The following is a 17,166-nucleotide window of genomic DNA, read 5'->3' on the forward strand; positions in this document are numbered from 1 at the left end:
CAAAATAATCAATGTGGCTGCACAAAAAGCGAGGAGTTGAAAAGAAAAAGGAAACCTATAAGAAAAAGGAGGAAGAACAAGTCATTGAACCCAAGCTTGTAGGACAGCGTCATGAAAGCTGGGTGCTAAGAGCAAAAACAAGGGTCTGTCACCCACCAGGCATGTCTAAAGCAAGAGGAATGGTAGGGCCACTGCTTAGAAGGAATGGAGAAATGTTGCAGGATGACAAAGAAAACACAGATGTTCAACATCTGTTTTAACTCCAGAAGAATTGTGTGCAACCTTGCATCAGTTGTGTTAGCAGGTGAGAGGGGTGTCATAACTGAAGTTTGACAAAGAATTGATCAGGAATAATAATAATAATAATAATAATAATAATAATAATAATAATAATAATAATAATTTATTTGTACCCCGCCCATCTGGCTGAGTTTCCCCAGCCACTCTGGGTGGCTTCCATAGAAACCAAAAAACACTAAAATATCACACATTTAAAACTTCCCTGAACAGGGCTGCCTTAACATGTCTTCTGAATGTCAGGTAGTTGTTTATCGCAATGCACCCCTGGAAGTTTCTACAAAATTCTCCTCCCTCTCCCAACTTTCAGGGGTGATTTCTCCCTCTTCCCCTCCCCCTTCTTACCCAAAAGCAATTGGGCCAAAATTATCAGGGCAGCTCTCCAGTTTTGAGTGGAGTGCCACAGGGCTCTGTATTAAGACCCAGACGTTTTCAACATTTCTTCCAATAGCTTAGATAGAGGAGTGAAGGAAATGCTTATCAAATGTGCAAGGGTAGCTAACTCCTCCGAAGACAGGAATGAACTTCCAAAGGACCTTGCCAGAATGGGGAACCGGGCCAAAACTTTACAAATGGAAAGAAGTTCTGGAGCAAAGCAAAAAGAGGAGACCTGCCCCAGCAGTAGTACACGTGAAAAAGCATCAGTCAGATCTGTGATGTGGAGGCCAATGCAGTTTTAGGCAGCAGCTATGGTTTTCCCAGTAGCAATGTATGGAAGTGAGAGCTGGACCATAAAGAAGGCTGATCGCTGAAGAATTGATGCTTTTGAATTCTGGTGTTGGAGGAGACTTTTGAGAGTCCCATGGACTGCAAGAAGATCAAACCTCTCCATTCTGAAGGAAATCAGCCCTGAGTGCTCACTGGAAGGACAGATCGTGAAGCTGAGGCTCCAATACTTTGGCCACCTCATGAGAAGAGAAGACTCCCTGGAAAAGACCCTGATGTTGGGAAAGATGGAGGGCACAAGGAGAAGGCGATGACAGAGGACGAGATGGTTGGACAGTGTTCTCGAAGCTACCAGCATGAGTTTGACCAAGCTGCGGGAGGCAGTAGAAGACAGGAGTGCCTGGCGTGCTCTGGTCCAGGGGGTCACGAAGAGTCGGACACGGCTAAACGACTAAACAACAACAATAACCATAGTTTCTAAGTCAGGAGAAATAATAGCACCATAGAAGGCGAGGTGAGGCTTTTAGGTTCCTGTGTGAAACCAAAATAATTAATATTAGCAGTAAAAGAGATGAAACCACATCAACATCCCTGCATAAACAAAACAAAAAATGTTTTACACTGGTGTCAAAAAGAGTACAGTGAAGGGACCTGCCTGATCAATAGGCAGGGAGTTCCAAGGTGTAGGTGCAGCTGCACTAAAATATTGATTTCTTATAACTGTGGTACAACTATGACGTGACACCTAAAACAGTGTGAGTTGGACAAATCAAAGTGGCCAAGTGTAGGGTTGCCATATTTTGAAGAACAAAAAAAGAGGATGCTATGATGACTCTCATTTTAAATACCCCTACTAAACGTAGGCTATAGAAGCTGTGATATATTGCTTGGGGGTGGGGGCAGGAGAAAGAGAAGAGAAGAGAAGAGAAGGGAAGGGAAGGGAAGGGAAGGGAAGGGAAGGGAAGGGAAGGGAAGGGAAGGGAAGGGAAGGGAAGGGAAGGGAAGGGAAGGGAAGGGAAGGGAAGAGAGAAGAGAAGAGAAGAGAAGAGAAGAGAAGAGAAGAGAAGAGAAGAGAAGAGAAGAGAAGAGAAGAGAAGAGAAGAGCAAGTCTTCAACCACCAGTTATGTCCATGTCCTATCCAGAAAGTATAACCAGAGACATTTCGGCAAATTTTAAAAAATCCACCAGGACAGAAATTTTACCCCTGAAAAAGAGGACGTTTTCCTGGATAAAGAAGACACAGGGCAACACTAGTCAACTGGGCACATATGACCTAAAGTCAAGTCTTTGATATTTCTTATGTCAAAGTAGAATACTTTTAGGCTCAGCAAAGCATGGCTGCTGGGAGATGGGGTTATGGGACAACAAAGAACAGGGACTGTTCAACAGCGGGACTGCCAGACTGCCAGGGGCAAACTTTGGTCTTCCAAAGCTCAGTGGCAGCCTTTGTGAGGCCCAAATTCCCCCCCCCCCATGCCTCTCCCCTTCCATTCAGCTCAATTCACTATGTCATAGTTGCAGAGCACTGCGTCGTCCCCTATGCTCACTGTCCAGTGTGGCAGAAATGGTCGTGCTGCCCTAAATTGGCCTCTGCCAATGCAGGAAGCCAGTAGCCAATATGGCTTCACAGTTGGCTAGGCATCCCAACACAGCTCTCAGGGCTGGCTCAAGGCATTTGGAAGCCTGAGGCCAAAGACAAGATGGCACCCCTCCGCCAAGCATTCCATGTATACAAGCTGACCAGGCTTTCAGCAGAATCTTGCTGCGAAACAGGACAGTGTCCTTCACAGCACCTGAGGGCAGTAGCTGGCCAAGACACCCAGCGCACACACAGCTTTATTTACTCCCTGTTCATCAGCATTTGCTGCCTGAGGCAGCTGCCTCACTCTGCCTCATGTTAGAGCTGGCCCTTTCTCTCTCCCGCTGGAGCACAAAGCCATGCATCTAGGGACACTGGATACAACGCGTAATGTGGACTATCCTTTATAAAAGGGGGGAGATGGTTGCCTTTGCACCTGTAACAGAAGAAGCTGTGCTTCTTGTGGTTCATCTCTCTCCTTGCCCCTGCCTCGCATCTTTGCTGCCTCCTTCCTCCATGATCTGCAACCTTCCATACTCAATAACGAGTCCCACGGACTTTTGAAGGTGTCCGTTGATAAAGCAGATTTTAAAGGAAAGCACCTGCCACGTACGCCGGCTCTGAGAGTCCTCTCCTGCAGCCCAAACTCCTCTGAAGTTGACATTGTCTCCTGTGATAACTCCTGTGATAACTTTTCTGCTGATGCCGAAAACATTTTACTGCAGAGTTGCACACAGCTAGTCGCGTCGCCCTCCCTTCCCTCTCCCCAGCATCATTTACATCCCTAATTAGCTGTAATTCTGCAGTGCTCATTATAAAAGGACTGGGAACTATCAAGAATCCTACAAGCAGGGGAGTTCAAGGGGAGGGGCCAGAGGACGGTCTTAGCAACGTAAGGAGGAAAGAGATGAAGTAGCCAAAACCGTAATTCAGCCAGGGATGTGGCAGTATCTTAGCAATCCTCTTCTCCCCAGATACCCGGGAGGCTTAGTAAGGAAGCGATTGTCCCCTGTGTTCTGTTGCTCGTTTGTTCGAAGCTCTCAAATGTGCCAATGCCATTTTGTACACATTTCTTGCTGCCGTAAAATGGGCTCTTCACGGCCCACTTCATGCAGTTGAGGGTACCATCCTGCCCAAGAAAGGGTACCTACCTAGAAAAAATATTATGTTGGGAAGATCTCACACAGGTGAAGGGAAGCAGTGGGGAGGAGGGGAGGGTTAGGTTGAATTTGGGAAATAAAATAATATATGGGACAGCAAAGGATATAATAGATTCTTGTTGTTTAGTCGTTTAGTCATGTCTGACTCTTCGTGACCCCATGGACCAGAGCATGCCAGGCACTCCTGTCTTCCACTGCCTCCCACAAGTTTGGTCAAACTCATGCTGGTAGCTTCGAGAACACTGTCCAACCATCTCGTCCTCTGTCATCCCCTTCTCCTTGTGCCCTCCATCTTTCCCAACATCAGGGTCTTTTCCAGGGAGTCTTCTCTTCTCATGAGGTGGCCAAAGTATTGGAGCCTCAGCTTCAGGATCTATCCTTCCAGTGAGCACTCAGGGCTGATTTCCTTCAGAATGGAGAGGTTTGATCTTCTTGCAGTCCATGGGACTCTCAAGAGTCTCCTCCAGCACCATAATTCAAAAGCATCAATTCTTCGGCGATCAGACTTCTTTATAGATTCTTATAGAACAGTAATATATTGTAACCAGAATAGAAGTTCAAAAGGGGAAGTAAATGTATTTTTAGTATTTTCATTATTGTCATAGTTATTATTATTCCTTATCGGTAGAAGGCAATGTTAACTTAGACTTCCTCGTTTTGCTGTCTGTATAATTTTCTTAAGTCAATAAAAAAAGAAAGAAGAAGAAAAAAAAGGGTACCTACCTAACAACCCATTTATTGTACCTGTTCCTATTACGTGTGGAAAGTATATTACAGGGAATGATCGTGGGAATGTTGCTTCTGAGCCTTTTGCAGAATGGTTGAAGTGCAGCCGAAGAGTACTTCTGACTCCCTGGTTTGGGAGACAGCCGTATCACAGAGTCCACCTGTCATGGAACTGACATCGGAGACCAGCAGAGAGAGAAGTCGCCCCGATAGTGCAGGAGAGGGAACCAGCAAGGAGAGAGAGAGAGTTTCCGAGGGGGAAGGGAATCAAGGTTACACCAAGAAGGAAGGAGGGAATGAGAGCACTTTGGAGGGAAGGCTCAGGGACTCTTCCAGTGAGATCAGCAGGGAGAGTGCCGGACCACCACTGGGCACGCCTACTCTGCGCAGAAGGCTTCCGCGCAGAGAGGCTAGGCGGAGACTGGCTGTCAAGGAATTCTTATGTTGGAAAAGGTTTAGGAAACACCCACTAACGGATTCTGCCAGCGACTGAAGCAGACGCACAGGAGTGCGCTTCAGTTAGGGAAAGGTTTAAACAAACAAGCAGTTTAGAGAAGTCGATGACTTACACACAAGCAACTACAATTCCCATTACACCACCAGTCTAGTATTAGGGTTAGTATTCAGGGAAAATACAGGTTCAGATCACCACTCTGTGGGTGCATATTGACAGATAACTGCCTCAAAGTCTCCATTTTCTCATTCTGAAAGCGGGATTGGTAGCACCTCCCTTGGCCTGGTTAAGGTGAGAGAGAGACTTGTGAAGCTCCGTAACTATAAAAGCATTCTCTTGCTGGCCCAAGACTTTTTGCCGCCTGAGGTAAAGGATGAGGTGGCTCCCTTCCCTCGTTCCATGTACAGAAGCCAACTTGACTGGCAGATGATCCTTATTTCAACACCAGAAACGGGATGAGACCTCTGCTGGACCTAATGTGGGGGGGGGGGGTTGGTGAGGGCAGGTTGTTGTTTTTGTTTGTTACTATGGTGTGGATGAAGGGCAGCACAAAAATTAATAAAATAAGTAAGTAATAAGGCAGCAGACTGGTTCAAGGGGCAGAGGACTGGCCTAGCAGAGGCAAAGGATACCAGCACTGCCACCTACTAACATTTGTCGCCTGAGGCGCTTGCCTCATTCTCCTTAATGGTAGGGCCGGCTCTGGAAATACATGAAGCAACAGTTAAGTTGTGGGTGAACATATCAGACGACACAGCGATTCTTCCAACAGCTCTTGTTTATTCACAGGCCAGGACAGAACTGAACTGAAGGGTTCAGTCAGCCTGCTTATATAGAGCTCCAGTACAACGTTACTGTAACAACTTTCTAAAACTATCCAATCACTGAACGTCACTTTCGATCCCTTATTTGCATAACTATCTACAGTATCCCCCTGCTGTCCCAGGGTGAGAACTTCAGTACATAACAGTAACAGTCTTTAAAAAGCTGGCAGTGAAAGTCTCTTTACTGTGCCAAAGCAGAAATTCCTCCCTGGGACAGAATCGTCTTGATATTATCCACTTTGCTTGCTGCAATGTCTCTATGGGAAGGGGAGAGAGGCTTCACCTCAAACTTGATTGTTTTCACTGGCATTTTCTCCTCAGATACAAACCCCCAGGGTAGAGCCGCTGAGCTGGGGCTGAGGCCTCAGACGTCTGAACTGGAGTTGGGACAGTGACTCTCAGATCAAGCTATCCCTTCTTTGTGGTGTCCTGAAGACCCTCTTCTCACATCCTTCCACATGGAAGCAACATCATGGATGGGGCAGGCACAGCTGACAGGTCTTGTGGTTGCCAACCTTTCCTCCGGCAGCGCTCCAGTGCCTTTAAGAGCTGTGTGCCTTTCAATGGATGAGAAAAGCTTCACCTACTAAACCTTTGGCTCTTATTCTGCTGTCGTGGGCCCTGGCAGGGCCAGCCCTCAACCAAATGGCACCCCAGGTCAGGAGTGTTTTCTGTAACCCCTACTTCCCTTCCAGCGTTGTAAATTTTCCCCAGGAATGTAAAACAAACAAAACTTGAAAAGCAAATGTTAACACAACCCCCCACCATGTAAGTGTTGCCAACTTTAAAGTGAAGATGAATTGTTTGGACTATTTGTGTCAGCCGATGATTGAATAGCTTGGTGGGACCATGACAGGCATGCTCACATACCCTGAAGACCCCAAGCCCCAGATGGTTTGCTTGGCTGCCAGTCCCTAAATTTGGGTGTGGTCATAGGTGCCCTGGAGGGGTGCAAGGGGGGGGAACCACGATTGCTCACAGGTTCTTTTGGAGGTCCAAAAGAAGCTGTGAGCAATCGTGGGCAGAGGAGGGCAACTAAGACAATCAAGGGTCTGGAAACCAAGTCTTATGAGGAAAGGTTGAAGGAGCTGGTTATGTTTAGCCTGTAGAAGAGGAGACTGAGGGGAGAGATTATAGCCATCTTCAAATACAGGGCCGGATTTAGGTTTGATGAAGCCCTAAGCTACTGACGGGAATGGGGCCCCTTTATATGTCCAGCCGTCCTTTGTCAACAACAAATTGTCACTGTTTTTTGTGTTGAATAAATGCTATATGGTGATTGGTGATTTATGGACCTAATGGGTATCTAAAGCCATTTGCACATGTTGCCATGCAACCAGTCCATGCAGAATGTAATAATAATAATAATAATAATAATAATAATAATAATAATAATAATAATTTATTTGTACCCCGCCCATCTGGCTGGGTTTCCCCAGCCACTCTGGGCGGCTTCCACAAATACCAAAAATACACTAATATGTCATACATTAAAAACTTCCCTGAACATGGCTGTCTTAAGATGTCTTTTGAATGTCAGGTAGTTGTTTATCTCTTTGACATCTGATGGGAGGGCACCCTATATATAGAAATGAGAAAACCAGTGATATTTTAAGGAGCAGGCTAGCAGGCGGGGCCCCAGAGTGGCTGGGGAAACCTAGCCAGATGGGCGGGGTATAAGTAATAAATTATTATTAATAATAATTATTAGTAGTATTAGTATTTTACTTGCATCATAGGAGCCTACACAACACAAAACACTGTTGCTGTGTGTAGGTTTTATTTTATTTGTTTTTTATCTTATATTTTGGAAATGTACATCCAGGTTTTTTTCCTTTAAATCTTTTGGGGGCCCTCAAGAGAGTGGGGCCCTAAGCTATAGCTTGTTTAGCTTATACGTAAATCTGGCACTGTTCAAATATCTCAAGAACTTTCTTTATGTATGCAACAACAGCAGCAAGACTACTCATCGCGAAGTATTGGAAGACCCAGGAGCTACCCACACTGGAAGAATGGCAGATGAAAGTGATGGACTACATGGAATTGGCAGAAATGACTGGCAGAATTCGTGGCCAGGGAGAAGAGTCGGTGGAGGAAGACTGGAAGAAATTTAAAGACTACTTGCAGAAGCACTGTAAAATTAAGGAATGTTAAAATGATGTCTGATTGAAAAGAAGTGGTATTGGTAAAAAGATTTTAAAGAAAATGTAAATGGGGATTGATAAAGGATAAATGCTAGAGGGTAAGGATTTGCTGAATTTAATATCTGAACTGGAATACAAAATGGGAGGTGCGAGGAGGTCAAGAAACTAGCGAATGAAGTATAAGAGATGAAAATATTAATCTATTAATCTATTTTCTGTTTCGCTTTTTGGTTGTTCTTTTTTCCCTTTCTTTTCTTCCTTCTTTTCTTCTTTTCTTTTGCTAATTGTTTTTTATTGTGTATTTTTTATACGTTTTGTTCTTGTATGTTTTTATTCTTGAAGTTCTTCTTATGTTTAAACTTTGAAACTTTTTATTGTTTGTGCAAACAAACAAATATCTCAAGGGCTGGAAGAGGGAGCAAGCTTGTTTTCTCCTGCTCTGGAGGACAGAACTCGAACCAGAGACTTCAGCTTACAAGAAAGGAGACTTTGACGAAACACCAGGAATAACTTTCTGATAGTAAGAGCTGTTCAACAACAGAATGGATGCCTTCAGGAGGTTGTAGACTCTCCTTCCTTGGAGATTTTGAAGCAGATGTTGGATGGCCATCTATCATGGGTGCTTTAGCTGAGATCCCTGCACTGCTGGGGGTTGGAACAGAAGACACTCGGGTCCCTTCTACAATTCTCTGATTCTCTGGATCTCAGTCTTGGATAGGATGTTTGGCCAGGGAAGATTTAACACACACACACACACGTCAACCAAAAGCTAAATTCATTTTGCACAAATTCTCCCTCCTTTCTCCCACCCCCTCACCAGAACCCAACACTGTTAACAAGAACAACAATGACATAATTCCAAGGTTTCCTCATTTGTTTGCAGAGAGAATATTAAAAGTGCCGTCTGCAGCCTTGAAGGGTTTCCCCTGGGAACTGTTAGTGTCTGCAGTAACGAGGTCACTCATTTTTTATTAGGAGGAGAGTTTCTGTGAAGTTAAATGTGCTGACAACCCCTTTTCCGTCTTTGATGTTGGGTTTCACCTCAGTCCCTCCTGCCCGTTCAGCTCCTCCCTAGCTGAGCTGGGAAAGTCTCCTTCCATCTGTGTTAAGTGACTTGCACTCCTGTTTTCTTTAGATACCTTGATAAGCAGATGGCCGTTAAAGGGACAGCGCAGGGAGGAGGCCTCAGATTTCAGCGGATGCTGAAGATGGGGAAAGATTAGGTTGCCATCATGAAGTCACACCTTTGTTGCCACAAGATGTCTCCTGACTGATTGGACCCGTGATTTATTTAATTGCCACATGGATAATTGTCCAGCTAAAGACCAGAAAACCACCTTTAACCAATGCAGATTACCCACACTGAGCTGCCCCTGCAGAACTTCTTCTGTCCTCCAAACTCTTACAGAACCAGCCAGTGTGTATCATCTCCAAGAAACGATTTGGGTAGCAATGGTGTAAATTGTTGTTGTTTAGTCATTTAGTGGTGTCCGACTCTTCGTAACCCTGTCTTCCACTGCCTCCCGCAGTTTGGTCAGACTCATGCTGGTAGCTTCAAGAACACTGTCCAACCATCTCGTCCTCTGTCATCCCCTTCTCCTTGTTTCCCAACATCTTTCCCAACATCAGGGTCTTTTCCAGGGAGTCTTCTCTTCTCATGAGGTGGCCAAAGTATTGGAGTCTCAGCTTCAGGATCTGTTCTTCCAGTGAGCACTAAGGGCTGATTTCCTTAAGAATGGATAGGTTTGATCTTCTTGCAGTCCATGGGACTCTCAAGAGTCTCCTCCAGCATCATAATTCAAAAGCATCAATTCTTCAGTGATCAGCCTTCTTTATGGTCCAGCTCTCACTTCCATACATCACTACTGGGAAAACCATAGCTTTAACTATACAGACCTTTGTTGGCAAGGTGATGTCTCTGCTTGTTAAGATAGAATCATAGAATCATAGAGTTGGAATAGACCACAAGGGCCATCAAGTCCAACCCCCTGCCAAGCAGGAAACACCATCAGAGCACTCCTGACATATGGTTGTCAAGCCTCTGCTTAAAGACCTCCAAAAAAGGAGACTCCACCACACTCCTTGGCAGCAAATTCCACTGTCAAACAGCTCTTACTGTCAGGAAGTTCTTCCTAATGTTTAGGTGGAATCTTCTTTCTTGTAGTTTGGATCCATTGCTCCGTGTCCGCTTCTCTGGAGCAGCAGAAAACAACCTTTCTCCCTCCTCTATATGACATTCTTTTATATATTTGAACATGGCTATCATATCACCCCTTAACCTCCTCTTCTCCAGGCTAAACATGCCCAGCTCCCTTAGCCGTTCCTCATAAGGCATCGTTTCCAGGCCTTTGACCATTTTGGTTGCCCTCCTCTGGACACGTTCCAGTTTGTCAGTGTCCTTCTTGAATTGTGGTGCCCAGAACTGGACACAGTACTCCAGGTGAGGTCTGACCAGAGCAGAATACAGTGGCACTATTACTTTCCTTGATCTAGATGCTATACTCCTATTGATGCAGCCCAGAATTGCATTGGCTTTTTTAGCTGCCGCGTCACACTGTTGGCTCATGTCAAGTTTGTGGTCAACCAAGACTCCTAAATCCTTTTCACATGTACTGCTCTCAAACCAGGTGTCACCCATCTTGTATTTGTGCCTCTCATTTTTTTTGCCCAAGTGCAATGCTTTACATTTCTCCCTGTTAAAGTTCATCTTGTAAGTTTTGGCCCAGTTTTCTAATCTGTCAAGGTCATTTTGAAGTGTGATCCTGTCCTCTGGGGTGTTAGCCACCCCTCCCAGTTTGGTGTCATCTGCAAATTTGATCAGGATGCCCTTGAGTCCATCATCCAAGTCGTTGATAAAGATGTTGAATAAGACCGGGCCCAAGACAGAACCCTGTGGCACCCCACTAGTCACTCTTCTCCAGGATGAAGAGGAACCATTGATGAGCACCCTTTGAGTTCGGTCAGTCAGCCAGTTACAAATCCACTGAGTGGTAGCATAGTCAAGAACGCATTTTACCAGCTTCTTTACAAGAATATCATGGGGCACCTTGTCAAATGCCTTACTGAAATCAAGGTAGGCTACATCCACTGCGTTCCCTTCATCTACCAGATGCTGTGTAAATAGCTAGATTTTTTTCTTGCTTTGCTCGTTCCAACAGAGGGTTGACTCCAATGAAGTCTTACTTGGAGCAGACCCACTGAAATTAATGGGCCGTGGGTAAGGTAAGCCTGTTGATTTAAATGGGTTTACTCTGAGTATGACTTTGCTGAGTTCCTACTTTGCCTTATCTTTTGGTGACCTTTTCCCAGAGAGACGCTGGTGGTCAGTGCAAAACTTCATGCTCCCTCTTAGGACAGGACTGACTTACTTTGATTTTCTATGTGGACACTTAACATTTCTGGCTCTCTAAACACAAAATAACAGCTTTGCAATGCATTAGAGTACAACCAATTTGAGTGGCACTTGGTCACAACTACCTTTTTATTTACAACAGTCCTTTAAGAGCTTAAAAACTTCTCCCTTGCCCCCTCTTTAACCTTCTCCCTCCCTCAGAAAGCCACATATATGCAATCTAATACTACTACTACTACTACTACTACTACTACTACTACTACTAATAATAATAATAATAATGTATTTACCGTATGCCCATCTGGCTACTCTGGGCGGATTCCAGCAAAATATTAAAATACAATAATTCATCAAATATTAAAAGCTTCCCTAAACAGGGCTGCCTTCAGATGTCTTCTAAAAGCCAGATAGCTGTTTATTTCTTTGACATCTGATGGGAGGGTGTTCCACATGGAGGGCACCACCACCAAGAAGGCCCTCTGTCTGGCTCCCTGTAACCTCACTTCTCGCAGTGAGAGAACAGCCAGAAGGCCCTTGGAGCTGGACCTCAGTGTCTGGGCTGGACGAAGGGGGTGGAGATGCTCCTTCAGCTATACTGGACTGAGGCTGTTTAGGGCTTCAAAGGTCAGCACCAACATTTTGAATTGTGCTCAGAAATGTACTGGGAGCCAATGTAGGTCTCTCGGGACCGGTGTTATGTGGTCTCGGCGGCCACTCCCAGTCACCAGTCTAGCAGCCACATTCTGGATTAGTTGTGATTTCCGGGTCACCTTCAAAGGTAGTCCCACATAGAGCGCATTGCAGTAGTCCATATAATACTATCCATGTCAGAAGCTTGATCGCCCCTTATTTCCCCATTTCTCCGCATGCACCTTAAAATAGGCTGGGCACATATTCCTTGCCCAAAGCAGCGAGGATTGCATTAGGCACTGAATTTAAACAGCACCAGATACGCACGTCAAAGTGCAAGTAGATAAATAGGTACTGCTCTGGCGGGAAGGCAAACGGCGTTTCTGTGCGCTGCTCTGGTTCTCCAGAAGCGGCTTAGTCATGCTGGCCACATGACCCGGAAGCTGTACGGCAGGTCCCTCGGCCAGTAAAGCGAGATGAGCACTGTAACCCCAGAGTCGGTCACGACTGGACCTAATGGTCAGGGGTCTCTTTACCTTTATCTTTAGATACAAGCCTGCTGCCAAGAAACAGTCAGAGGCACACTGGCCCACAGGCTTCCAATTGTTCCTTTGGCAGTGGGGTTTGCAACTGGCACTGTTTAAATTTGGAGCCAAATGCATTCCTCACTGGGATTGGTTCCGCAGTGGGGTTTGCATTCTGAATTTAGACAGTGCTAACTGCAGGTTCTTCTGTCAAAGAAAAATCAGGAGTACAATGTCTTGTTTCTCTCTAATGCAAGCATCCCCAACCTTCGGCCCTCCAGATGTTTTGGGACTACAACTCCCATCATCCCTGACCACTGGTCCTGCTAGCTAGGGATCATGGGAGTTGTAGTCCCAAAACACCTGGAGGGCCGAGTTTGGGGTAAGGTAAAGGGACTCCTGACCATTAGGTCCAGTCTTGGCCGACTCTGGGGTTGTGGCGCTCATCTCGCTTTATTGGCCAAGGGAGCCGGCGTACAGCTTCCGGGTCATGTGGCCAGCATGACTAAGCCACTTCTGGTGAACCAGAGCAGCGCACGGAAAAGCCGTTTACCTTCCCGCTGGAGCGGTACCTATTTATCTACTTGCACTTTGACATGCTTTTGAACTGCTAGGTGGGCAGGAGCAGGGACCGAGCAACAGGAGCTCACCCCATCGCGGGGATTCGAACCACCGACCTTCTGATCGGCAAGTCTTAGGCTCTGTGGTTTAACCCACAGCGCCACCCACGTCCCCCAAGTTTGGGGATGCCTGCTCTAATCCACTGCTGAGTGGTTGATAACAGCTGGGCAGACGTTTGGAGGAGTGACCAATTCTTGATCCAGCTTGCTGGACAAAAGTGATTCCCCACCTGTAGTCTATTATTTTTTTTAATTATTGCACCAATGAAGTGTCAAAAGTCTGGAGGCAGGCAATTTTCCCATTTTCCAAAGGGGGTAAATAAGGGAATACAGTGGTGCCTTGCAAGACGAAATTAATCCGTTCCGCGAGTATCTTCGTCTAGCGGTTTTTTCGTCTTGCGAAGCAACCCTATTAGCGGCTTAGCGGATTAGCGCTATTAGCGGTTTAGCGGCTATTAAAGGCTTAGCGGCTTAGCTGCTAAAAGGCTATTAAAGGCTTAGCGGCTTAGAAAAAGGGGGGGAGAGAGAGAAAATCTCAAGACTCACAAGACATTTTCGTCTTGCGAAGCAGGCCCATAGGGAAATTCGTCCTGCAAGCGCATTGAAAAACGGAAAACCCTTTCGTCTAGTGGGTTTTCCGTCTTGCGAGGCATTCGTCTTGCGGGGCACCACTGTATTTGGAAAAGTTCTAGAATAAATGAGCAGTCTTTAAAAATAACGTGATTACAAAGGGACAGCACCGGTTTCTCAGAAACTAGTCATGCCAGATTTTCTCTCTCTGTCACAGAAGTGCTTCCTTGGTAGATCAAGGGAACGCTGTCAGTGTAGTATATCTTGATTTCAGCAAAGCTTTCAACCAAGTCCCCATCAATATTCTTGTTGGCATGCTTGTAAAATCTGTTCTAGATGATACTGTTGTGAACAAGGGTGTTGACTTGCCCCCCACGTTGCAAGGGCGCATCACATGAAGCGTCACATCACGTCGTGTGACGCACCCTGCCCCCACCTAGCATGCAAGCGCCCGCATTCCGGGCCAGGATCCATGGGCATCCCACCAATAAAAGCTTTTATCTCCAGTGGGTAGGACCTAGACAAGCTGGTTCAGATTACAAAACAGGGAATTTTCACTAAGCATTAGGACAACTTTCTGGATGCTACCAAGTGTCTGACAGCCTGAGAAAGTCATGGACTTTCCCTCATTAGTGGTTTCTTTAAAAGCAGCTTTCTGACTGCCTATCAGGGATGGTGATAGTGGGTTTCCTGCACTGATAGAGGTTCCTGCCAATTCTTTGATTCCATATATGAGGCACTATATTGACCGTGGCCATGGTTCTCCTACTAGATATTTGTAGAGGCATGGAACATGGCAATACCTTTCTTAACTATAAGAGCAATAGTTGGACCTACATTTAAACCCCTGACTCTGCCATGAAGCTTAGTGGATGACTTTGGGCCAGTTGCTACTTGGAATAATAGAATCAGAGAATTGTAGAGTTGGAAGGGACCATGAGGGTCATCTAGTCCAACCCCATTCTACCTCACAGGGTTGTTGTGAGGATTAGAAAAGGAGTAATTGTATACACTGCCATGAGCTCCATGGAGGAACAGCAGGATATATATATATATACGAAAGCAAATATATATATATATATATATATATATATATATATATATATATACATACATACACACACACACAGTGGTACCTCAGGTTAAGTACTTAATTCGTTCCGGACGTCTGTTCTTAACCTGAAACTGTTCTTAACCTGAAGCACCACTTTAGCTAATGGAGCCTCCTGCTGCTGCCGCGCCACCAGAGCACGATTTCTGTTCTCATCCTGAAGCAAAGTTCTTAACCTGAAGCACTATTTCTGGGTTAGCGGAGTCTGTAACCTGAAGCGTATGTAACCTGAAGCGTATGTAACCCGAGGTACCACTGTGTGTGTGTGTGTGTGTGTGTGTATGAAGTTAACAGAATGACCAAATACACTGTATAGAATTCTGCATTGACATTATGTTATGATGCCATTGTTTACTTTATTATATTTGTCGACTGCCCTTCATTCACATTTCCAGGGTGGTTTATAGGAATAAATAATAAGAATAAACCAAGCAAAATATATAAAAAATAATTAATATAAAATATAAAAACAAATTAATTGAATAAGCTAAAAGTCACATAATTATAAAAGCAGCATAAAACAATTAGCAGGATTAAAATTGCATCTGAAAGCTATGCATATTTTCTCAAAGGCATGTGCCTGGGTGAATCTCTGAGAAGGTCCCCCTTCTCTCTCTTCGAAAGTCGGCAGGGATAGTGGCAGGAAGTACTCCATTTAAGAACTCCTTCCATATGCATGGAGGGACGCGGGTGGCGCTGTGGTCTAAACCACTGAGCCTCTTGGGCTTGCCAATCGGAAGGTCGGAGGTTTGAATCCCCACGACAGAGTGAGCTCCCATTGCTCTGTCCCAGCTCCTGCCAACCTAGTACTTCGAAAGCATGCCAGTGCAAGTAGATAAATAGGTACCGCTGTGGTGGGAAGGTAAACGGCGTTTCCATGCGCTCTGGTTTCTGTCACAGTGTTCTGTTGTGCCAGAAGCGGTTTAGTCCTGCTGGCCACTTGACCCAGACAGCTGTCTGCAGACAAACACCAGCTCCCTCGGCCTGAAGCGAGATGAGCGCCCCAACCCCATAGTCATCTTTGACTGGACTTAACCGCCAGAGGTCCTTTACCTTTTACCCATATGCATGGGTTGCTACAAATGGAGGGATGGGATACTTCAGCTACCTTTGTCTTGAGCTGTGGAAGACTTTTAAAAAGCAAAAATAGCACTTCAATATGGGCCTCGAAGCAGACTGGGTACCCATGCAATTGGCACAGCACACAGGTCCAAGATGGCCACAACACCCAGCCCCGAGCAGGAACCCAGTAGCTGCAGTCTGCACTAGCTATCCTTTCTGAAGGGTCTTAAAAAGTAACCCTGTGTACAGAACATTACGGAAGTATAACCTAAAGATTACCAGAGCATGGATAATTGAGGCCACAGTATCTCTGTCCAGGAAGAGTCACAGTTGGCATTCCAACTAAAGTTGTGATTCTAATAGAATCATAGAATCATAGAGTTGGAAGAGACCACAAGGGCCATCGAGTCCAACCCCCTGCCAAGCAGGAAACACCATCAGAGCACTCCTGACATATGGTTGTCAAGCCTCTGCTTAAAGACCTCCAAAGTAGGAGACTCCACCACACTCCTTGGCAGCAAATTCCACTGTCGAACAGCTCTTACTGTCAGGAAGTTCTTCCTAATGTTTAGGTGGAATCTTCTTTCTTGTAGTTTGGATCCATTGCTCCGTGTCCGCTTCTCTGGAGCAGCAGAAAACAACCTTTCTCCCTCCTCTATGTGACATCCTTTTATATATTTGAACATGGCTATCATGTCACCCCTTAACCTCCTCTTCTCCAGGCTAAACATGCCCAGCTCCCTTAGCCGTTCCTCATAAGGCATCGTTTCCAGGCCTTTGACCATTTTGGTTGCCCTCCTCTGGACACGTTCCAGTTTGTCAGTGTCCTTCTTGAACTGTGGTGCCCAGAACTGGACACAGTACTCCAGGTGAGGTCTGACCAGAGCAGAATACAGTGGCACCATTACTTCCCTTGATCTAGATGCTATACTCCTATTGATGCAGCCCAGAATTGCATTGGCTTTTTTAGCTGCCACATCACACTGTTGGTTCATGTCAAGTTTGTGGTCAACCAAGACTCCTAGATCCTTTTCTAGGAAAGGTGGACCAAGGAGCCCTCACAAGATGGGAAGCCATGTGTTCAGGGAGTGTGCAACCCTGTCTCGTCTTGTCTGGACTAAGCTTTGGTTTATTGCCCTCCCCCCTTCATTCCACTCTTGTGAGGAAAGACTGATGTTCCACTCGCGTATGGTGGAGACAGAGAAATAAGAGAGAAACAGAGTTGGGTGTCAACTGCAAGCTGATGACATCAGACCTCCAGGTGACCTTACTCGGTGGTTGCATGAAGATACTAAATATCACACGGAACAAAACAGAACATTAGGTACTACATAAACCCCTGGTGCAAATTTCATTTCTCATTTTTTTGCCATGCAAATAATGCAAATCAATTTCTGATGCAAGCTCTTGCGAGTGATGTCCTTCAGAAGTACAGCCTCCAATATT

At 45.5% G+C, this 17,166-nt stretch overlaps 1 long non-coding RNA gene across 1 annotated transcript in view; it reads left to right on the forward strand.

Annotated features, from left to right (window-relative positions):
• Positions 1–16,616, forward strand: part of LOC310706738 — a 335,070-nt gene extending 318,454 nt beyond the window's left edge. Inside the window, exon 3 of the long non-coding RNA XR_014526132.1 lies at positions 16,536–16,616. This is a non-coding gene — a long non-coding RNA (uncharacterized lncRNA). The remainder of the gene's footprint in view (positions 1–16,535) is intronic.
• Positions 16,617–17,166: the final 550 nt, after the last annotated feature.

The sequence above is a fragment of the Podarcis liolepis genome, assembly GCF_965112155.1.
Source record: "Podarcis liolepis genome assembly, chromosome: 5".
NCBI classification, from domain to species: Eukaryota; Metazoa; Chordata; class Lepidosauria; order Squamata; family Lacertidae; genus Podarcis; species Podarcis liolepis.